Below are 23,499 nucleotides of genomic sequence, written 5' to 3' on the forward strand. Positions count from 1 at the left end.
AAGTGCATCAACCTGTGCTAAGTGGAGGAGGGATGAAAAGCTTTCTTTGAAAAGGCTTGGGGGAAAGCACTGGGTTGCTGTAAGGGAGGCCAACGTAAGCTGTATACCAGCTGTAAACAAGTTAACTTCTGTGATCCCACTGCTGGGAAAAGGGTTGTAAGAGCATTAAACAAACACGGAATTTACAAGGACACCAAGAGATTGGGTAGACTGCCTGACAACCACATCATTCTTCCTCTCCCCCTGCAAACCTGTGGGATAATAAACCCCTCTCTCTGTCGTATATAGATAGATATATAAACAAATGGCTCTTCTGAGAATTCAATGTCAACAAAGTCTCTAAAACCGCTTTTTAAAGTTTTTCTCATTTTCTCCCATGCTTTTTTTTTTTTTTTTTGGGGGGGGGGTGGGGTGTAACCAAATGGGTCTTCTGTTGACCTACGAATACATTCACGTTTTAAAATTAAAGACTGACAGTGCTTGTCATCAAACCACCCTAGCTGCAGGAACTTGTATTTCTGCAATGTATTTTAAGCAAAAACACTCTAAGAAAATTTTCCTGTTTATATGGCACCTTCTTTTGCCATTTACAACAGCCAAAATCTTACCAGATACGTGCAATGCTAAGGAAGGCTACTGTTTATGTTGAAGCAATGTTACGTAAGGTATTTCTTACTTTCAAACCATCTATGGGGGCATCCCACGCTCTGGCTGCACGAACAGAAGTCCTGCGCAAATCAGGTCCGGAGGCAGCGGGACGGCAGGTTGGCGAGCTTCTCTTGCTTCCTTGCAAAAGTAGCCGTAGTTGGAGGGGTGGGGGTCCCGCAACAGAAGACATGAGCCTTTCCCCACTGTCACTCAACAATTTTGTGGTGTTGGTTTGTGGGGTTTTTCACCTCCTTAACACGCTCTCGCACCTCTAAAATAACCAAAAGCAGATGGCAACCTTTGAGCTGGAGGATACCCATCTACCAGGTGGCTGCTAGACAACAACCATGCCCAAAAGAACAGCCCAGGGGAAGGGAGACTTCAGAGACACGCAAAAGAGAAGTTGTAAAAACACTTTGCAAAGTTTGCAAAAAACTCCTTCGGCAAAGGAGAAACCATGATCAGACTAGGGAAACCCCCCCTCCCAGCGTCAGTGCAAGACCAGGCAATTTCCAGAAGTCCAATTTCAAACCTTTTCAGGCACTGGCTGCCCAGCATTAAGTCAGCCTCAGCATTACCTTGTCCCGCTCCCCCATCCCACAAAGCCCTTATTTACACAGTAAGCCTGTATTCAATCCGTTCATCTGGTTTTGGAATGGGTGCTCAAAAACAAGAGAGGAAGAGAAACCTGCACTTCAGAATCTACTGATGGAGATACAGGAGGTGTGTATTTCAGAGCAGCCTAAAAGGCTCTGCTGTTTGCAGAGGGAATCAGGAATACAGCCAAGAAATAAGCAGACGCTCATCAAGGGAACTGTTTTTGCTACTAAATGGCCAATTGAAGCCCCCACTATTCTGTCATATAACTATGCCACTGCAGCCCCAATAAATAAACCCTTCTGATGAGTTACGAAACTATCTAGAAATCTCAGGGACTGACACCATTGGCTTTGTCAGCTGGTCAGTCATTGCAGCCCTAAGGTCTCAAAGGATTTTTTTTTTTTTTTAATAAAATGCATACATATCCAAAAGACAACACAAACTTGTTGTCAACATACTGCTTTTTCTCTTACTCCTCAAACATACATGTTTTTACCTAATTAGCAAAGACAAAAAGTGATACTTCACAGGTACAAAGAGCTGCAAGATGAATGGGGCAGTTTATCCACATTTGTGCGTTAGACCAACCAGTTAGTACCCTCTAGTTAATGCTGTCCTGACCAAGCTGACTACAAAATAAGTCACCAGAAGAGTTTACCCGTGGCCAAAGAGTTCAGACCATCAGAACAAGGAAGATTTGAGGAAGACCAAATAAAGACAACAATCAACCTGCATCACGCAAAACCAAAACCAAAGTCTGTGGCTTTTGTTTTCATGCTACCTTTGACAGCACGTGTGTTACCCAGAGGTTAGAGTTGTTCCCCTTTCCAAAGTTAAACCCACAGTGGCGCTGCTCTTCTCTGGCAAGAAAAGGCTTCCAGTAACCACAGTCCCTCTGTGCTCGCGGGCAACACTGACTGCCAAGAGACTGGACTATGGCTCTACAGGGAAAGGACAACACTAGTACGTATGGATCATGCAGCCCGAGCATCGCCTGGGTAGGTCTCACAGGACTGATGGAGGATGTCGTAGCACGAGGATATCGCTTCTATAAATCAGCTCTCCACCATCTACTGACATACAAATATTAAGTCAGGAAAAACAAACAAACAAAAAAAATCACCTAGTAACACACTCATTATGGAAACAATGAGCAGTAGAGGCAATCCAAATCCACAGCTGTGTGAAATTTCCACAGGTTTGTAGCACTGTGTATATTAACGAGTTTTGACTGATTTCTTTTCCTCCCTGGCCCCTGTATTGAGCCAAAAGCCTTCCTGCTTCGCTTTGGGAATCAATTCAAAGCTGTTCTGCAGAGTCAAAACAAACGTCGGATTACCAACCAAGGGATACACTTCCCACATTTATCTTAATGGAATGTTAACGTGATAACTTGTATGCTACTACCTCAATATTAATACACTAGACAGAATTCAATAAATCGAGCTGGGTTTTATTACCTGTGGCAAGGACAAAAGTCTGTTTTCCAGCTTAGATACTTCATCAGACCTTGAGCCTTATTTTGAGAAGCGTCAACCATCGCCCCTTCCCCATTGGAAGTGATTGTGTTTGGCTGTTCCAGGATTCAAGATGGGGTATGAGTTACTTCTATTCTCCACTACAGGTCTAAAAAAGCATGAGTAACTGATGGAAGCTATAGGTAGCCTTGATAAAATGATCATCTATGTGGGCTTTCAGAAGGGCAGGTTCTTTTAAGAATGAGTCATCCCTACGGAGTAACTTAATTTCTGTTGACACTTACAGGAGAAATTAGGCAGACAAAATCACTTTCCATCCAAGAAAAACTTTATTTTTCTCTACTAAATACATAATAACCATACAAATTTGCCCTGCTCCATAAAGGGAAGGGCAGAGGCACTGTACCAAAGCTGGAAAACCTCATCTTTGCAGGCAATGTAGACTTCAGTGTATCTTAAACTATTAGAACCAAAAATAAACACGTAACAAGTGCAAAACCATCCCCTATTCTCATAATACACTACTGCCTCCAACAGTCAAGCTGTGGAGATCCATTACAACCCATTGCCTGGACATTCCCCTTGCAGTCTATATCACCTTTAAAATATTCTAACATTAACCAAGCTGAATGCTAATGATCATGTGAAACCCAATGAAAGTAAGGAAATCAAAAATTGCTATGTAAGAACTTTTTGCTTTTAGAAAAAAGAAGCGGGGGAAAAATAAACCAATATGACAAAGCAACATTTCAATCTACAAACCTTTTGTTTTTAAGCCAAAGACACCATTTTAAAGCAGAAGTGATTTCTAACACCACTGACAGCCCCAACTTATCATCAGCAGCAAAGCACGCACACACCTAAATTCAGTAGAAGGAAAATATACCGTATCTAAGCAGGAGGTGTACCAGTGCCCATCCATGGTGGTCTAGTATGGATGCACTGTTCACAGTGCCTTCCCATAAAACAAACCCAAATGGATAAAGAGGGCTCGTGTTCCTCGTCCCACAACAGCCAGTTGACAAGAACAACCATAAACCAACTCTAAGCTCTGCAGCAATATTCTCGCCACTTAGCTGTAACATAGGATAGGATTTCACAAAAATTGGTCTAACTAGGAGTGAACAAATCAGCCAATTGCATAGTGGTCAAATCTGTTACCACAGGCATTAACTGCAGTCCTACTTATTTATGAGAAACAGGCTTTCCCAGGTACAGCCCTAACAACCCCTGCTCACTCCTTCCACAGCATTTGATCCCCCACGTTGTTAGAGCAGCACGGCAGGCATCACAGCTCCTGGCCAGCCACTACACCCATTTCTCATAGTCACACTGCCTCCTGTGCAACTGGAAACAGGCTGGATCCCCATTGCCCTGAAGACTATCAACAACACTGTGGAAGGCAAAAGGAATTCCAACTTTGTTTTCTTTTTGGGATCTATTTTTCTTCCTTTTCAGGAGAGAATCCAGGCTTTCCAGGCTGCTAGTACAAACATCAAGTTGCTAAAAAACAGCCAACACCGTCTCCAACTATGGTATCAGTGATATAACCCATCCGTGAGGGTTTGGTTGGGCTTTTTTTAGGTTTGTTTTGGGCTTTTTTGTGGATGCAAAACCTTTGGAACCTATAAAAGTGGAAGAGATTTGGGGTAAAGGGCAAGCAGCTCCCAAGGAAAGTTATGAATGGAAACATGCTAGAGAGCCTACTCTCCTTTCCACCCCTTGTAACAATTGCTGATCAGGACAAATCTTTCAGATGCTGCACAAACTGATCTATTATCTTTCGTGGGTTTCTTAAAATATCCTAAAAACAGAAGAGTACGCCACATTAAGATCCCAGTTTTATTTCATCTCAGACAGCACAAAACACTCTCTGTATATATACACAGCAACTCACTTCTTTCCTGAAACAAAGTTTTCATTGATCCTTTGCCACAGACTCAATTATTGTTTCTAATCATGATCAACGTTTATTTAAGGTATTGTGGACTGTAAACAATGTAAACAATAAAAGCATCTGTCCATGTTGACATGAATGTCATTGGCAGGTTAGATACCTCTATCAACTGGTCCCGAGGGTGTTCTTTTTAAATTCTGAAAGCCCAAAGTAAATTTAAATTACAATTTACAGAATAATCTTTAAATCAGCCACCTTCTGAGGTAGCGTTATCTTGAGTAGATAAAAATCACAATCTGTCAATTAAATCCCAGGAAATTTTTCATTGCTTTAAAACATAATGCTAAAGACACTTTTTTTTTTTTTTTTTTTTTTTTTTACATGTGTGACATACTGCAAAATTTCTGGTCCTCCTCGCACCCATGGGGAAAAAAAATAACACTCTTCTTGTAATTTGGCAATTAGAGATACGCATGTAAAAAAAAAGCAGAAATAACGACATTTTAAGACAACATTTTAAAAGTAAAGATAAAAAGAAGAAAGGTCCTTGACTGTGGGATATTTAGAGGATTTCAAGTCATGTTTTCCATGGCTTCATTTGAAAAATAAGTGGCCTTTTCTTTCTCCTCCCCCCCTCCTCCAAACTCCGAGGAAAACAGTCACCAAATGCACTCAACTAGCCTCAAAGTCACACGTGCTCCATTGCAGATCTCGCTTTCAATGTGTCTTTTGTTTAATGGCTGGTGTTTCGACATCCTCAGCTTGAACAGAAAAAGGTCAGAGCGAGTCTCCTGGCATTCTCAGACCTGCACCAGGCCCCGCCGGGAGCAGACTGATGCCACAGCAGCCTTCCCCTAACCAAGAGGAGGAAGCAGAGGTTTGAATCCGAGACCAACTACGCGTGTTAGAGGGATCCTTCTCCCAAAGACCGTTGGCGGCGTTTAGTTTTGCTGTATTTCTCTGCAAAACTTTTTCCTGCTGGTGCTAGCAATACTTTTGAGCACCAGTTCTGCCACCACGCGACATTACTGCCCTGGCACCGTGACCAGAGCAGGTTCCCACCAGCAAGGGGGAACCTTAGCCATACATCCCAGCAAGGACCTGCTCCCCCTGGCCGGCTTTAGCTTCACCTCTGGGCTACCCCGGGTGCCCTGGTGCCCACCATCCTCACCTTCGCTCCCCTGCCTGCGGAGGGGAGGCTGCACCATTAACCTCCCAGTGCGCAAGGCCAAGGTCCAGACCGCAGCTAGAGAGAAGCTGCTGCTAAAGATTCCTTAAAAGCTTTGGCACTTCAAGGCACTTGGAACTACTCAACCAAAGCTGGGAGCCAAAGCTTTGCCACAGCATTAATGGGCTTTTGCCCTTTTAAATTTTATAAGCCCCTCGCCTTTCTGATGTGCGGAGTTTTATTCAGAGTCCTTTAAATGGCCATCTCATATTTAAAAGAAAGCCGGCATAGGTAGCACCCTAAAACTACCCCAGGTCATTCATCTCCCCCACTCTCCTACTGTCTCTTAGGAAACCTTTGATAGAGCATTTGTTCGGGCTGCCAAGTTAAATCCTCTTCTCTCATGTCAATGCATTGAAAAAAGCAGTCAGAACACCAGCTTCACTCAGGCCTGCTGAAGTAAATGGAGAAAACCAATTCCTCTGGCACTACAGAGCCATTAAGCCGTTTGCAGATTATGAACTGAAGCACAAAAATACACACCCGGCGCACAATCGGCCGGCGATGCAGAGCCGGTCCTGAAGTTCGCCTGGGTCTCACAAACCGCCTATACGGCCGCAATTTGTAGTCATTTGTGCAGCTGCCCCAAGTGTTCAGCGGGACCCCGACAGCCCCAGACAAAAGCCGTTTCGCCGCGATGCGGGGGTCACGCCGCCACCGCCGGGCACGGCGGCAGCGCGGTAACGGGGGCTGCAGCTGGGGGGCGGGGGGCGCAGGGACACCCGTGGCCAGCACACACACACACACACGGTGCCCCTAACCGCAGGCTCCGAGGTAGCACCGATATAAAACTTTACGCGTGCAAAACGAAGTTTACACTCTAAAACCCCCATTATAGTAACAACTTCCTCCCCCTGCCTTAGGCTGCCTTGCTCCGTCCCCGCTACCGAGCCAGCCCTCGGCGCTATCCCGAGCGGCACGGGGCGGGGGGGGGGAGGGGGGGGGGGCGAATAAAAGCGTGGCTGGATGGCTCCTATTTTTATGTTTACATTCCTGAAGTGTCTTTTAACTGACTGCCATTCCCCCTCTCCCAGCGAGCAGCCCCGCCAGCCGCCCCTGGAAGCGCTTCCCCCGCTCCCCTCGCACAAAGGCGGCGGGCGGACGGCCGGCCCGGGCCCCCCCGGCCCTCTGCCCCCGCGCCCCCTCCCCTCCGCCCCGCCGGCTTCCTGGACAGATGCACCGGGGGGAGGGAGGAGAGAGAGGGAGGGAGGAGAGAGAGGGAGCGAGGGGGGGGGGGGCTGCTCCTTCCTCCTGCCTGCCGAGCGAGGCCCCGGTCCCAACTGGCTCTCCAAACCCAGACACAAGGAATTCGCACCCAGGCAAGCTTCCCGCAGCCCGGAGCGCGGCCGCAGGCTCCCCCACGCGTCTCCGCTGCCCAGCACACGCGCGGCCGGGCACGCACAGCCCGCGCCGCCACCGCAGCCCCGGCCCCGCCGCGGGGCTCCAGCCCGCCCCGACGGCGCTCGCCCCGGCCGGGGGCAGCCGCCGCCCCGGCCCCGCAGCCCCCCCCGCTTTGTTTTTGCGGCGGTTCCGACCCGCCCGCCACAAGTTAGACCCGGGCCGGGTCCCCCCGCGGCCCGCCCGGGAAGGGCATTTCCCGGCCAGAGCCGCCTCCCCGCCGCCGGGCCCGGCTCCGCGGCTCCCCGCCCGCCCTCGCCGGGGACAGCCTGCCCCTTTAAGGAGTCTCCGCACATTTTCTGCCCTCGCAGAATAAATAGGTTTTGTGTTTTGGGTTTTTTTCCACACACACACACCCACACCCCCGTACACCTATTTCCCCAGCGTGGCCGCTCCATTGTTTCTGCTCCGCCGAGACGCAACCCCTGCCCGGCCGCCAACGGGGAGGTGCGAGCGGAGAGCGCAAATAGACGCGAAACTTACCTACAGCTTGCAAAGCAGCCTTGCAGCAGCGAAATAACAAGGAAGAAGGCAGGCAAAATCCTCTCTCCCCAACTGATTTGCAGCTTTACTCGGGTATTTTTAAATCTATAATTTTGTTTACACCCCCCCCTCTTTTCTTCCTTCTCCCCCCCCCCCTTTTCCCCCCCTTGCCCGCAGACAGTGAAAAGGAGCTCAATGTTAGTGGGTGAGTAAGTGAATCAACTAGCAGAGAGCACAGCAAGTTGAAGTGTCAAATTACATTGGCTATTCTATTACCAAAGGGCCATGCTTTGTGGCTGCTGGCAAAATCTGTCCCAGATTCCTATCTGAAAGGGAGCTGCCTCCTACAGGGATGTTCTTCCTTCGCCCTCTCCCTTTCCCTCTCCCCCCCCCCCCCCCCCCCCCCCCGATCACACACACACCCCTCCGCTCCCCAAATCACACAAAGTTCAAAATCTTCGATACGAGTTAAAATACAAATATTGTCTTACAGTGTATTTTAAAGGCGGGGATTCTCGGTTTAGTCTTCCTGAATACCAGGCACTCGGGAACACTTCCACTCTGGAAACTGAAAGCAGGAGAATCTCTATCCTCCCTTCTGGATTTTTATATTATTAAATAGGGGAAAACCACCCCGGACCCGGTACACCCTCAGGCATGCGGTGCCTCCTTCGCCGCCGCCTGCACGGGAGAATTTGTACGGGGATGGATGAATGGAACTACCGGGCGGGCCAGGGGATGACACAGGGACGCCAAGATATCCCGTCGCTCCGTAGCTCGCACTTTAGGCACCCCCCCCCGCACTCGCCGCCACCCCCGGGGCCGCTGGTATTGTCAGCGCCCGCCGCTCCCGCCACCCAGGTAGGAGCGGGGCGCCCCCGGGGGTCCTCGCCCGCCAGCGAGGCTCTGCCGGGGACATCGGCGGGGCGGGCCGGGGGGGCGGCCACAGCGACGGGGGGGGGGGGGGGGAGGGCGGCCGGGACCGGACCCCCCCCGCCGCCCCGAGCGCACCCGCGGCGCTAACAATAGGGCGTGTTTTTTGTGCTGGTGTTTGTTGTTGTTGTTTTTTTTAATTATTATTATTATTTTCTTTCCCCCCCCACACCCCCCGGAAATCCAGCCTGATTTCCAGGGAGAAAATAAGAACCCGTCCTTGTCTGGCGAGCACCAATCTGCTAAAAAAACATCTCCCTCGACTTCTCTTCCCCTTGATAAAACACTTCCAGGACAATCAATATTTTATGATGAGTTGTTAATAAGCCTAATATATTCATCCCTGCTCCAACGGGGCTTGTTAGATTATGCAATTAAGATAAGCAATTTAAACAGCACCGTGCAGCCCTTCACTGGTCACATTCGTCTTGTCGGAGGAGGAGAAACGATCGGGACTTTAAAGGGATGTCGGATCTTTGGGGAAGGCGGGGTGAGGAATTTTTTTTTTTTTTTTTTTTTTTTTTTTTTAACATGCGTGCAGCCGGCGCCGTGCGTTAACGTGGCTCTCCCCGCCGGTAACCCCGCGGGGCTCCCCCGTTCCCCCAACGCTGGTTTCCGTACTGGTTTGCACGGGGCTGCACCACCACCACCACCACCACCACCCCGCCGCTTGTTTGCGCCATGAAAAATAAAATTAAAAAAAAATAAATAAACACACACAGCTCGCCCCGCCCCCAGCCGCCCCCCGCTCGCGTCCCGGGGTGCGGGGGGGCCGGCGCCCGCCGAGCGCGGCGGGGGGAGCCACGGGCGGGCAGCGCCCCCGCGGGGGGCAGGCGGCCGACGGCGGGTCCCGCCGCTCCGGCGCGGTCCGGCTCCGCGTTTTGCGTGCGGCCGCGGTGTCAGCCGGGGAGCGCCGAATAACAAAGACAAGTTTGAGAGGAGCCGCCGCCGCCGCCGCACAGGCTGCCAGTGACGTCAGGGAACAATGCCGCTGCCAGCCGGCCCGCCCCGCGCCCGCCGCCCCTTAAAGGCGCACGGCCCGGCGCCCCCCCCGCACACACACACACCGCCCGGGGACGCGGCGGCAGCGCTCGGGCCTGCGGGTGTCCGTTTCCCCGGGGCGGCGGTTGGCAGCGCGGGGAGCGCCGGCGCAGCGGCGGCGAGGGGCGCGGGCAGCGGGCGGGGGCTGCAGCCGGGGCGACGCGGCCTAAGGCAGGTGCGGCCCCGTTACCCGCCCTGGGAGGGTCTTCTTGCAAGGTGCCAGCCCTTGGGGGCGGGGGGGGTGTCATTCCCGAGCAGCGCCTCCCCCGGGGTGAGGACCCCCGGGCACGATGCCACCTTCAGCCCCTCCGACGGCGACCCCCCCAGCCCTGCCGTCCACGGATTAAAACGGCCACTCGATCCCTGATCAGGCCCACTATCCCCCCCCCCCCCCCCCCCCGGCTCCTGCACAGCCTTGGATACCAATTACCAAAGCAAGGACTAAATAAACCTGGCCCTGTAAGTGACCAGCAATGGCACTGTAGCAATGTAGTCATTTCCTGATAATGACACAAACGTCAGTGCATCATACCTTAATGGTAAATTAATTTGCAGTACTACATTAATTCGCAATTAATACCTTTTTTTTAAAAAGGCGTCAGCTTGGTAAAGGGTCAAAACTTCTGTCTTGGGCATAGGCAAAGGCAAGCAGTGGGTTTGATATTTTGTGGCTTCAAACTATCTCACAGAAATACAGAATCAGGCAATTACACGTATCTGTGCAGAAAAGCAGTTACGAGGGCATAGCCTGTCCGCTGTGTTTACGTACAACTTCCACTGATGCCATCCAGGCAGAAAACAGATTGATAATAACACATTCACTTTTCCAAGCTTTTTGTAGTTTTTCCTGCAGGATACTTTCCACGTCACCCCATCGTGTAGGATTTACTGGCTGCATCACCCTGCCATCTTTCAGGAACTAAGCTGCCTGATCAGCACAAGGCTAGGAAAATAAAGGGCTTGCAGGGACGAAGTTCAGGGCTTCAGCAGGTGCCATTGTGCCCTCCGAGCCCCGTCCCTCCTAACCCGGGGTTTGCCACAGGCTGTGCCGGGGCACCAAAGGGGCCGGAGTCCACGGGGGATGTGCAACGGCAACAGCCATGGCCACTCACAGTCATTAGAGATCAGACGGTGCTTGCAGTGACAGCAAGTGCTAACGGGTGTGACAGCCAGGTCCCAACTGCTCCGCCTGTCCGTATAGAGCCCTTCACACTCTCGGCCGCAGGAGACATTCCCAGTTTCCTGCACAGGCTGCATTCGGCACCCGCTAAGTTTTGGCCCAAAAGTGGATGCAGCAGTTGGTTTATATCTAGTATATTTATCAGGCTGTTCGTAAATTCAGCTAAACACCCTAAAAATTAGGAGGGCCTTCGCTTTCTGACCGTGCCGATAGGATTCATGAAGTCAGAAAGGTGCCTCCAAGCCCTGGTGATGGCCTCACTGTCAACCAGGGACTGGGCTAATCCATGACAAAGAATAAATCGCTTTTATAGTTTCTCCAGTTTACTGCCAGTTGCGTGCTGGGGCATGAAAGGTGGACTGGCCACTCAGAATGACCAAAAAAAAAAAGGGGGGGGGGGAGGGGGGCTTAGGAGTTTAGATGTATGGCAAGAACACCCCCACAAAGGAAGTGCTTAATTAGACTAATCATCCTAATTTTCCAAGTCCCTTGCAGCATCAGAGCAAAGCAAAAGCAGCATTTGCAACGGGAAATCCCTTTCTGTGTGTAAGAGACCGGGCTGTGCTTTGCAAACGAGTGCTCCTGACGATGTGGAGTTGGGGAGTTGTAACCAGCCCTAAACCAGAAGCTGCACAAGCTTCAGCACAGTCTCGGGTCCCGGCTTAGCAGCGTTCTGCTGCTGCGGTAGCGAGGCCGTCAGCGAGCAGGCGGACAGACAGTTATCCACATTATTCCACGCTCTGTGGTGGGCCTGTCCACAAGGGATTAGACCAAATCTGCTAGCCTCATTTCTGTTATATAACCTAAGACAGATCTGAACTCTTTTCTCCAGAGGATTGTATGTTAAACCAGAATATCACCTCCCACTAACCCTCTTCAGCTGTGGTTCAAATTAGGTTTTGCTGCTATCATGATTCATACTGCACCGTGATGAAAGTGGAATTGATTGAGGTGGCACATAGGCATTGCAGCTAGACGTACCCCGGGTTACTCGTATAAAAGTTTTATCAGGTAACTGCTATCAGGGAAGCTTTTTGCAGCGCTGGGTTCAGCGCAGACCGTGAAGACCAAAAGGACTAAGTGCTTACATCGCAAGTCCGCGCTGAGCTATTAGATGCTACAGCCGTTAGTGACTAAGCTGCCTAGTTTAAGAGCAGACTCCGACAAGCTCAAGAGGGCCTGCAGGCGTACAACACGCACAAAAGACTGCCCGCAATCAGCACAGACTTACTAATAGTGTCTGCCATCAGCATTGCTTTACTTATAGCTGTTTGCAGTACTCATGTCACAGTCATGCATGTGGCACCACCGCACCTGGTGCTCCCCAGATACACACATCCTGAAGGTTCTTCTGGGCCCTCACAGAACCGCTCACCCATCACAGATCTCCCATCTACTCTTCTGTCATAACCCACAGGCTTATCCCGTGCAAATGCTTACTCCTGTCACTAGTTGCGCTGAAGTTTAGCTAATGCAGCCTCAAAATGAGGGAGAACAAGCCTTTCTCCAACTTCGCAACAGTGTAGGATGCCTGGAGTAGTACTACTGGATGGAGTTAAGTTAGACCCGTGGGAAAGTGAGATTAAGTTTAAGTGAGGCTGAAGTCAGGTTGTACACATCTCACTACGCAGTGAGAAACTGGTACAGTTTATTGACAACTCTGTCCATTTTTGTCTTTTCCTTAATAGTATGGGAAAGAAAACAGGGTTTATTTGGATTCTTAAATTAGAGATGAAATTGCTATGCAAAGACATTAAGGAAATTTGCAGTTATGCAACTGGAGTCCTAGAGGAAAAAGTAAACAATTTTACTGAGAAAAACAAATTGAAAACAATTATGAGACATTAAGAGGGAAGTGGCTGGAGGTTTGGGCTTCTTCTCCCCCTCCTCCCACCCCTCCCGCCCTTCCTTTTGAGGCCTAAAAACATTTGCATGTTGTCTTAAATTTGATCTGTCTTTCGTCTTCATCAACATACACTGCTTAAGTCACATAGTCACTTGTGAGTGAATTTAGGGACTGGATTCCTCCAGAGGAGCTTCAGTGCAACAGGGAAAGAAAGAAGCATCACAAAGGCATATTTTAGTCACTAAGGAAACACACCTCATCTTTTACGGGAATTTACACTCGTACATCCTTTTACAGTCATTCTTTCTGAACCAAGCCGCTACTTAAGCCAGTCTTTTGCAAACTGTTCCATATACTCAGAAGTCTAAGACTCTTCTAGGGGCTCTTTGGGGTGCCACAGTAAGGCAAAATATACATACAGCAAGTCCCTGGTCTTGCAAACACAAGACCCAATTAAGTGCTGAGCAACTCTGCACCCCTGTCTCAGTTAATCATGGGGTATGCTCTGAGAAGGAGCGGAGCTGCCGTTGACAGCATTGTACCCAGCCTTCGCGCAAGGCAATTTAGTTCGTTTGGCAAAGAGAATAAAGCCTTTAAAAATACGATGTAGGAAGATAGCGCTGAAATCCAGGATGTATGCCTTCAAGGGTCAAGGATACATCTTAAAAACAAAAACAAAGAAGAGCTGGAAGGATAGGAAAAGAAGGCATGCTGTGTGCTTATACCGAAAAGGAACTTAACATATGCGAGCCGAGGAAACACAGCATTGTAAACATTCTATTTATATAGTGCTGAAAGTATACTTTTATGGAGACATAAACATTAGTCAGCCCAGTGCATACAACCTTTCCTTCTAAAGAAGATAAAGTCACTGCCCTGTCAGACCCAAATCAAAGTCCAAATTCAAGAACCAAGCATGTCTCAACTTTAAGAAACCTCCGTTCAAAATTTTGTCTGGGGTGAAGTCGCTTGACTCGTGCAAACCTTGCCCATAAAGCAAATAACTTCCAAACATTGCAACTGAGATTTGTCAATAGGGACTTTAGTCACTTCTGTTGTTAAACTTTTTTCTAGCTGCAGCATAGAGTTTCAGGAGGAAAAAAAGTGAAAAAGAAAACAAAATGTTATCCGACGTTAAAGTCGGGAGGATGTACTCGGGCAGAATAAAATTAGCACTCTGGCCATCTTCCAACTTTGCGATGTGCAACATCATGTTCCTACCCGCACCCTGCCCCGGCCCCCCCCCCCCCCCCAAAAAAAAAAAAAAAAAACCAAAACACAAAACCACAAAAAAACCCCACCAAACCAAAAACACCCAAGGATTTTGAATGACCGCAAACATCAGGACCTTATTTTTAGTCTGCTCCAAATAATGCAATTGGGTAACCTTACATAAAACCAGACATGCACTTTACCTTGAGAGCGTTTCACTTGATATGTTAGCAGAGACATCCACGGTGTGAATTCCTGTTTCACAGATGGTACAGAAAATCCTACTCTGTCTTCCTAGCATTTGACTACCTACAGCCAGCCTTTGACAGTAAGCAGGCCTTCTTTTAGCCTCACTGAATTTTAATGGAGAAAGGTAATGAGATTTAAAGAAAAACAAATGCAGCCATGTGTAGGGCATGAATGGTGAAGTCAGAGCCCTACTTCTGTTTCTCCCCATGACTTCAGCTCTTATCTGACCCAGTTAGGAGACAGAGATGACAAATAACACCAGCACCAAGTGGAGAACTCTTAGGCTGAACTCTGGTCTGAGTTTCTGTGAGAGATTTTAGTCTAAACTATCCAGCCCAAGAACGTGAAAGGAGAGCAAACAACAGTAAAATAAGATGTTATTGTAAAGGACAGCGAGGACTGCTTTGTATCAGACAGAGCTTGCCAGGACATTATAATGCTTCGTAACACAGCTAATCACACTAAATAAAATGTAGCCTTAAACACACTTAGGACTAGATTCTCAGTGGGTCCTCCCATTTAGCATGCAGCTTAATGTATTATTTTTTTTCCTAACCAACTGTATTTTGTACCACAAGGGATGGCTAACACAATTTTGGAAAAAAAAATATATTTTCATAAAATATGAATAAATAACCATAAGTTGTTTACACAAATAAACATTCCGGGGCATGGGATTTTATTCAGTAATTGCCATATTGGTCATAAAACATGCCTGAGAGCCCAAAGTATTACTTTATTGCATTTAGCAGCAACAATTAGCCTCTCGATTTTTCACTGCTTTAACAAACAGTATGGGTTTCTACTCTCTAAGAGGTAAAAAAAAACAAAACCCAGGCTCTTCAGTGTGGCTGCACATTCCACAGGCGTATGTGCAAGTGGCACAAAAGACCATCAAGGCTTGAACCGTGAAGTGTAGGAAAGAAAACAAAACAAAAATACCCCACCAAGAAAACCCAACCACCAAACCAGCAGTCAATTTTGCGTCCTATTCTGGGGGACTATGCAGGGCAGAGGGAGCAGCGAAGAATTTCGTAATAAGGCTCTCTCGCAAAAGCACCACAGGCAACAAATTCCTTACAGCTGAATAGGAGAATAAGTGCAAAACTGAAGACAACAGGAAGAGGTGTGGTCCCTAATGCATCATTTGCTGTATTTTATTGTCTGCAAGCCAAGAGAAGTAGAAGGCCACTGAAATTCCTAGAGAACAGAAGAGCCCTGGAGAACTACTGAATGAGGAGGCTTCCTAATGCTTGGGATTTTTACATTAAACACGATAAGAAAGGAAGCATATATTTTGCAAAAGAGAGCATTCACAAGCTGAAACTTACACCACCCACCCACCCCCTGTTGTAATTGCATTATTTATCTCAGTTCATCTTTGAATTAAGTGATTTGGAAATGCTTGGCTATCCCCAGTAGTAGACATCCAGATAAACACGGCAGCCAAGGGGCATGTCAGGAGGACTCCAGTTGGGCAGACGCTTGTAACCGGAGGAAGAATGCAGATGTGACAGAAATTTGGGAATTCTATTCAGGTGAAGTACAGATGTGATAGAGGATGTAGATACTGATGCAGCACAGTTGCCTCACAATTTGGATAGTTAACCCGTGGGTAATCAAGAATTAACGGTATTGTGTTAACTGCAGGAGCCACTGCATCCTGGAAACATTGCTGGGAATATCCATCTTGAGTTTTCATCTCACTAGAACTCCAATTTGGACAGCTTATTGACCTACTTTCAGTATGTCACTGCTTTCAGCATGTTAACCCCCCCCTCCATCCCCAAATACTCACGGCTATTTCAAGTAAGTGCAAGAAAAAGGAAGATGAAACTACAGATGTTGCTCGTGCATACAATCAGCACATCCCTCCCCCACTGAAGTTTAATAAGGATTGTTAGTACATCATTGTAGCTGGTAATTGTGTAGGTACACATGGTAATTGCATGTATTTGCACTAATTATGTAAATGCACAATAATTAAAGCTCCAGGGTTTTCATGGTAAATTTTTAAGACACTCATGGATTTGTCATGGCAAAAGTGTCAGTTGTGTAACCTAGCGGGAAAGGGGAGGAGGAGGAAGCTCAGGAGAACATGCTTCTTAAATAAAATGCAGAGATTTTTACATAAATAAATGGATAGAGTACACTAATCCAAACACAGCTGTCATGCCTGGGTACAGTTTCTTTCAGAATCTCTTACCAGACCCCCCCAAAAAAATAATCTAGAAAAACCCCAAAACCCATTGAGTTTTTCATGGCAGGTTAAAGCTAAAGATCAAATATTCCCCCACTTTCTCCACTTAATGTCCCAGCTTTTCCCATGTAGCCAGTGAAAGACAGGAGAAGAAATGAATTTGTGCTCTCTTCTTGCCATTATGGTGATCACTTGCAAAATAGTACCAGTTTTCTCCCCCTCCCAGAGGCCTTATCAGACTCCCCCGAATGCATCAGGATTCACTCTCTGAACCCTGGCACTGCTCGGATTTGGATGGGTCTCCCAGCACGGTGTGCTGCCTTCTCAGAGGACTTGTACATGGGGGTTCAGGTTGCTTTTGTCTCGGGGGTGGGGTTCCCCCCTTTGCTGCCCTCCCCTAAGACTCCGGTCATTCCCCCCACCCTCAAGATCTTCAGAGGCAAGCTGGCAGGTCTCCTTGGGGCAGCACGCGGACCTCCCTGCCAGCCCTTGCCCAGCACGCCAGGCAGCAGCCACCGGTGCCGCAGCCCAAGGCACAGCTGCTCACCTTCGCTGCTCTGCTCCACGGACCTTTAGGGTCTTGAGGAATTAACTGCTCCTGAACAACTTCAGGCATATGAAGGAAAGACAGGTTTAAGAACGTGCAGCGTATATCTCCTCGTACCAAGGCAGCACATGGTGACACGCACTGTCCAACTGATTAGCTGCTTCTAATCGCCTCCGAAAGCAAACCCGAGCAGCTCCCTAGGACAATCCTGTTATCCTTATGCCAACAGCACAAGGGGCTGTTCGAGAAGCACAGCAACATAACATAAGGTACTGTGAATTCAGAGCACTACTATGCATTTCATGCTGAAAAGCTTTCAGTTCCAAAATACATTGTTTGAGATCTCAATCGCTTAAGTCAAGCACTGGTTTTTTAGTCACTGAAAAGAGATCGCATTCATAAGACTGAAACCACTTGGAAAGCATCAACCTGATGTCCTCCTTGCAGAAATAATCTTTATGCCACCACCCGCTGTTTGATTTCAGGTGTGCTTGTTGGTCCCCATGACACCGCAGTCCCACCTGCTTGTACGCAGCTTGTACACAGCTACCCATCTTGACTTACAGATATTTCAACAGATAGTCAGTGCAAGAGTTTTAAGCTACCAAGACCTAATAGCTTGAACCAAGATACAAAAGAGAGATTGCTCAGGAACTGCAACAAAGCTTTGAGAATGTAGGACTTACAACCACACATCGCTACTTATTTAAACCTATATACATGAGTCAAAAAACTTTATGCTCATAGCACCTACCTTTACTACACCCAGCACGCCAACAGCTGTGCTTCTTACTTGTAGGACTGAAGACAGGCTGCTCCGGGATAACAGAAAACACAAACCCATGTCCTGCAACCTTGAGGCACTTAAGAGCTGTGCTACAAGCTCCCAAACCCTTCCCTAAGGCTCGGTGCAGTTTACCCAGCTGCTAATTTCAGGAGGGGTTTTATTGCAGCTGTTTCAAATCGGCTACTCAGCCACAGCTGGGGCAATAATTAGTCCTTTTTAATACTTCCTGGGCTGAGGGAGTTGTCAGGATCTCAATTTTTGTTTGTTTGTATTTTTTAAACTGATTTTTGAATGTGCAATCTCCCGATTGTTTTCTGTCTTAAAAACAAAACAAAAAAACAACCTAAACTAAAATAACCTAAACCCAACAACCCCTTCTTCCTGCCAAATGTCCAAACCACTGCTTCTGAGAGTAGGACTCGTAAATGTTTCTGCACTTACTTAGAACATAAGGGAAAGAAAGCACTAGAACTACGGTTGCATTGAAATAGCATATTTTTCCTGATGCACTAAACACGTTTCATATGATTCAGGTGCTTTTTTTAAAAAAAAAAAAACATGGCTTTGAAGACACTTTTTCCATTTTAAAGCTAAAGTTAAAAAAATGTAGCTATGGGATAAAAATTGTTCAAATCTAGTGCAAAAGTATTTTAAAAGCAGCTTTTAATTGGTGGCATTCGATCAAACGAGAAGCTGCCTGGGACAGAGACTATTTTCTACTTCTAACAATAGACATACTTTCAAGGGTTTTATTTCCTATGCTAATAAGAATGCCTATACTCATGCTTGATAGGGATTAAAGATGGTAAGGTGTCATTTTAAAATTTTCAGTTTGCAGCAACCTGTATTTTAATTAATTGAGAATCTTGTAGGAGTGGAAGATTTCACACAAATGCAATCTTTCTGAGAAAAGAGTAGTATTGCTAAGACTGATTGTAAGATCTGTTGTATTAATTTCCTTTAATTTCTCAGTAAATTCATCTGTTCTTCAGAGAATGGATGGTGGGTGTCTAAAACCATCATTTCTGGGGTTTGTGGGCCTGAATGGAAGGAAGGTGAGCTGGGTTACAGCTGGAGCACATTTTCTCTGCGTCTGTCAGGAATTTGTTTCAGCTTGGCTTTGTTGTACAGCAGCATTGTGAGGCTAAGTTAGAACTTTAACTTGTGTTAGCACAGGACCAAAGGTCTTTCGGATGTTTATGTCTAGCAGCAACTTGTATGATAAACACTTGTTTCCAGCAGCAGGGCTACTCAAGCTGAGTAACCCTGCAATCTGGTAAGGTCCCTTGGACCTGATGCTCCTCCACTTGCTGCCCAAATACATCTGCACAGGCAGGAAAAACCTAATACCTCCATTTGGGGAAGATTTACAGGTCACAAGGAGAATAAAGGAATTTGTCTGGGCCCTAGGGTTTTTTTTAAAGGACTAGTGAATTGAAGGCATTTAAGATATCTACTAATATTACTCATATATGTCCTTTTAGTATCTCATAGGCCAGTTGTGAGCAGCAATGTTGGTGATACCGGGCCTGGTGCAAGCACAGCTGTTCTCTTCATAGTGCCTGAATGTCACTGTTGCTTTTCCAGTATGCTTCAAAGATCTTTATACCAGCAAGGTCGGTGCCAGCATCTCCATTTCACAGGTGGGAAAACTGTATTATTGAATGGTGAAATGACCACAGTCGCCTAGAAGACCAATAGAAGGCGGCAATGTGGATATTATAGTGCTAGTCCCGCTCTCCCTTTACTGCTCCAGTGCAAGCACCAAAGGCATCTCTCTGGTCAGCACCTAATTTAAGAAAAGAGTTTTGGTTAATCAGATTAGCAAGAGCAGTTTGCTGGTAGAGCCGACATTCACATCCCTTAGCGAGAAGAGTTGTGCTGTTAACTCGTCCAAAAGTCACATCCACAGTGGCTCAGTGATAGCTTGGACATGAAAATATCTGCAGTTAGTGAACAGTTTATTTAGAAATTAAAGATCTGTGCCATTCTTTTGGCCTGCCTGAAAAACATGAATAAATGTTGTTAAATACAGGTAGGTCTAAGTAAATACAAATATATGCATATCAACATACATCACAGGTGGTGGTTGTGAAATGAAGTGGTTGTTCTGAGAGCCTAGCAAGAGGAATGCTGACACAGCAGGTTATTTGGTTGGGACTGTTGGAATATACGAACTGTAGCTGACTCAAGTCCGCCCGCAGTGCAGGTGCTCTTTACTGGAAGTTTGCAACCCAAACACCCAGCAGCAGCAGATATTCTTGCAAATCTAGGCATCGTGATTTACTCAAGAATCAGTGGCAGAGGCATGGCCAGAAACTGTACCTGAACCTGTTCCTGACAGGGAAACTGCATTGTCAAGTGCCTTGTTCCAACAAGTCGGCAACACTGTCTGCATATTTTAAATCCCTGTGTTGAGTCATCACCATTTAAATGGAACTTAGACCACCTGAGCCTGTCATCCTTACTAGCCTGCTCCAAACTGTCTGTGGAGTTTTTCTCTTTGCGGAGCAGGCACAGCCCCACACATTCAGCCCCAGCGTGGCCCACAGCCGGGCAGTTATTTCCTAGTTGCTGTATCACAACACATGGCTGCGAAGGGAAGTGTGCAAAGTTGTTTGCTGTGCTTGTTCTTTTAAAGAAAAAGAATAATGCTATCGTTCCAAGCGGAATTACACTTGTTCCACTTTCCCTTGCCCTCGAAAACTTAAAAGCAGAAAAGTAATCATTTATGCCATTTCTTTAGCTGTGGGGCTTTATTTTATTTAAGCTCTATACATACGTCTTTTCCAGTATACGTGCTGAAGCAGCAGCCATTTGATTTGCTGTTATTGTTAGCGATTCTGCATTTTTTGCCAGTGTTTTGTTTTAAACAGGGGCTCATGCAGCAAGTTTGACTGGAATTAATGGCTTCTTGATGTCTGATGAAATTCTTGTTATGAATGCTACTTTTCCATATATCCTCTGCGGAATTTTTTCTTTTCTTTTGGCAGCTGGCATGCAGTGGTTAGACCCTATCTGATGGGCAAGGGCCGAAATAGTCCCAATATGTAGAAGTGCCTTTAAGATTGCTTATTACTGCATAGACTTCGCATCTAAAAACCTGGAAAATTCCCAAACCCATCTGGAAGTGCGTATAGCATATGTTGAATGACTGCTACTATAGGGTTTTGTTTAAATACTGAATGAAACTTGTAGATGGAAGCTAGCAACTAAAACTTTTCCTGTCCAAACTCCATAATCTCATGTGATGGAGAGTGCAGAGTGACACCTCCAACATTGTGTCCTACGCTGGCTTGGTAAGGCTTGAAGATTAGGTCAGTGGAGTACCAGGTACTGTCATCAAAGTCCTGAAATCACGAGGCAGTTTTGCTAGAAGAAATCTTAGTGAGGAGGAAGTGCGAATTCTCATGCTGCCTGCACTGCTCTATCATTTTCACATCCCAGCTAGGGGCAATCTGTGCTGCTGTAGCCCATCCTCTCCTCGGAGCTGCCTCCTTGTAGGATATTTTAGGATCAGTCCTCGGGGGCTGAAGAGGGCCTTGTTCTGGCCCTACAGAGTGGGGAAGAGACAAGCGGAACAATGGGCCCCTTGGGTGACGGAGATGGGGAAAAGCAAAAAAGTGATAAAAAAATTCCCTTAGCCTGATAATAAATGTCCCTCCCATCTGGTTTTGAATTGACCTGGAGGAAAGGGTAGGGAGAAGTGACACTGATCCTGTAAAAAAGATGAACAATCTTTTCTGCTATTTTATAGGTATGTGGAAGACACATCTTGCCAGAGCTGAATTCATGTATTTCATGTAATATTTAGACACCTGTAGTGAGATTATTTTTCCTGTTTTAATTTGAAGAGCCAAGAGCCTGCATTTCTCAGTCTTTTTGCTGTTGAGACTACTGAAGAACTTAGCTATTTCTCTGGGGAAAAAGTATGCCAAAAAACCTGGCAGTCTGGCCCGACAGTACTTATATTCCAAGTATTATAAAACACATGTAACAAGAAGGCTGTTGCTTTTTTTTTTTTTTTCTTTTTTTCAGGGAATCTGAACAATGAATCCCACAGGGCATCAATGGGAGCAGAGTCAAACCTCCCTCCATTTCAGTGTTTCTTCCCCGCTTTTGTGACATGAAGTTAAAGCCCAAATTCTACAAAATGCTCAACAGGGAAACTCCTGCAGCCCAATGACTTCCCTGAGGCACCACTTACGTATGATTTGTTGCAAGATTAGGATCAGAGGCTCTTCACTCCCCGTCTGCCTACCTCCTTGGGACTTATTTTTTCATCATTATGTTTTTCTTTTTGAATTGTTTTGACTGAAATAAAGTAAAAATGGTTGGTACGTTTTAAATCCGTGTCTGCTCCGCTAATTTTTGGGGTGCCAAAGATCAGCCATGGAGAGGTTGTCTTCAGAGCAAGATTTAGGCTCCTAGAAGAAGTGACAATGTTATATGAGATGTGTAAGGACCCAGTTCTGCAAGACTGAATGTCGTGGTTTCACCCTCGCTGGCTAGAGGAAGAAAAAGAAGAAAATCACCTCTTCCCCAGCTGGAGCCAGGGTGCTAAATCAAGCCCTAAATGATTCGACGAAGAGTACGGCAAAGCCGTGAGACATTCACGGTGAAAACGTGGCATCCGACTTCAGCCATCCTCCCACCGCAGAGGTCAGGGCACTTATGAATATCAGTCCGGCGGAGTAAGACCTGCCCCATCAGCGGTTTGTTACCATCTACCAGTGCTCAATAACACAGGACACACCGCTGCTCGCCTGGAACAGCGTTGCAAGCTACAGCTGCTCCCCTGCAGTCAGCGGAGCTGCTCCGAGTCCGACTGCCAAGCAGTATATGTCTAACTGAGCTATACATTTTAGTTTGATGGTAAGATTTCTACTTCAGAATTTGCTGTCGTTCAGCAGCTGAAGAAAAAAAGTTGGCACGTTGCAGATTTCTAGTGAAAATTTGAAAAACCATGCCCGTCATCAAAATATTAAACAGTAATAGCAACATTGTGATACTTTGTATCCCATAACATTGGAAACAAAAACAATTGAAGTGAGTCAGCCCAAATGTTTGCCTCTTGTCAAAATAAACAAGACTGTTGGTATGATCAATTTCTGCTCTCTGCCTTTGAAAATGCCATTGAAATCAACACAGTCTCACAAAAGACTGGGATTTCACTGGAAGCCCGTTTTCCAGCTGAAAAGCGTCTCCTCTCCATCAGCCTGAAGGGCTGCAGGAGGCAGAGGGAAACGTTAAATCGGGTCCCCTGGATTCAAGGGGAGGAAGCGAGGGCAGGCAGCGCTGCACGGGGCGCGTTAACGGGTACTAATTCCCAGGTACCTGCTCACAGAGCTCTGCGGGCAGCTCGGAATACTGCGGTACGGTCCATTGCTTTCTGTGCGAGTGAAGAATATGAATACTTGAAAAGCCAAAGCCTGCTCTGAAGTAGAAAAGCCAGCCCTACTACAAAGAAATTCTTGTGCCTCTTTAATTACCCTTCTTCACCTATAGGTGGAATTTCCACTCCAACAGCTTTAGCGAGGAGCCTGGTAGCCTGGGAGGAGATTTCTGTTTGTCTTTGTACAGCAAACACTGGCTCTGTTGTGCAGTGCCAGTTTCTGATTCTAATGATTTCCTGAATTCATTCCCTTCCGTACCTCAGGGAAGGAAGAGGTGATCCTCTTGAAAATTCAGATAATTGCTTTTATTTGATTTTTATTAAACCTCATTCAAGAATAATATGATGGCTTTTTTTACTGCATTGTTCATCACTGT

General features: G+C 46.8%; 1 protein-coding gene and 1 long non-coding RNA gene across 9 annotated transcripts in view; one reads left to right on the forward strand and one right to left on the reverse strand.

Moving 5' to 3' along the window:
- ZMIZ1 (zinc finger MIZ-type containing 1) overlaps positions 1-8,571 on the reverse strand; it is a 359,666-nt gene extending 351,095 nt beyond the window's left edge. For 6 of the 7 annotated variants that reach the window (XM_040605427.1, XM_040605425.1, XM_040605426.1 and 3 more), the window contains exon 1: positions 7,733-7,845. The gene's annotated coding sequence lies outside the window, so the exon portion shown is untranslated. Of the gene's footprint in view, positions 1-7,732; positions 7,846-8,223 lie in introns of those variants that run through there. The other variant, XM_040605424.1, reaches the window with a different exon arrangement.
- Positions 8,572-8,804: 233 nt separating this feature from the next.
- LOC121093369 lies at positions 8,805-22,835 on the forward strand. 2 transcript variants are annotated; one of them, XR_005829559.1, is made up of 4 exons: positions 8,805-9,155; positions 19,212-19,370; positions 20,721-20,857; positions 21,766-22,835. It is a non-coding gene; the product is annotated as an uncharacterized LOC121093369 (long non-coding RNA). The 2 variants fall into 2 exon arrangements; XR_005829558.1 differs by lacking the exon at positions 20,721-20,857.
- The last annotated feature ends 664 nt before the right edge of the window (positions 22,836-23,499 follow it).

This window comes from Falco naumanni, chromosome 9, assembly GCF_017639655.2.
Source record: "Falco naumanni isolate bFalNau1 chromosome 9, bFalNau1.pat, whole genome shotgun sequence".
In the NCBI taxonomy this organism is placed as follows: domain Eukaryota; kingdom Metazoa; phylum Chordata; class Aves; order Falconiformes; family Falconidae; genus Falco; species Falco naumanni.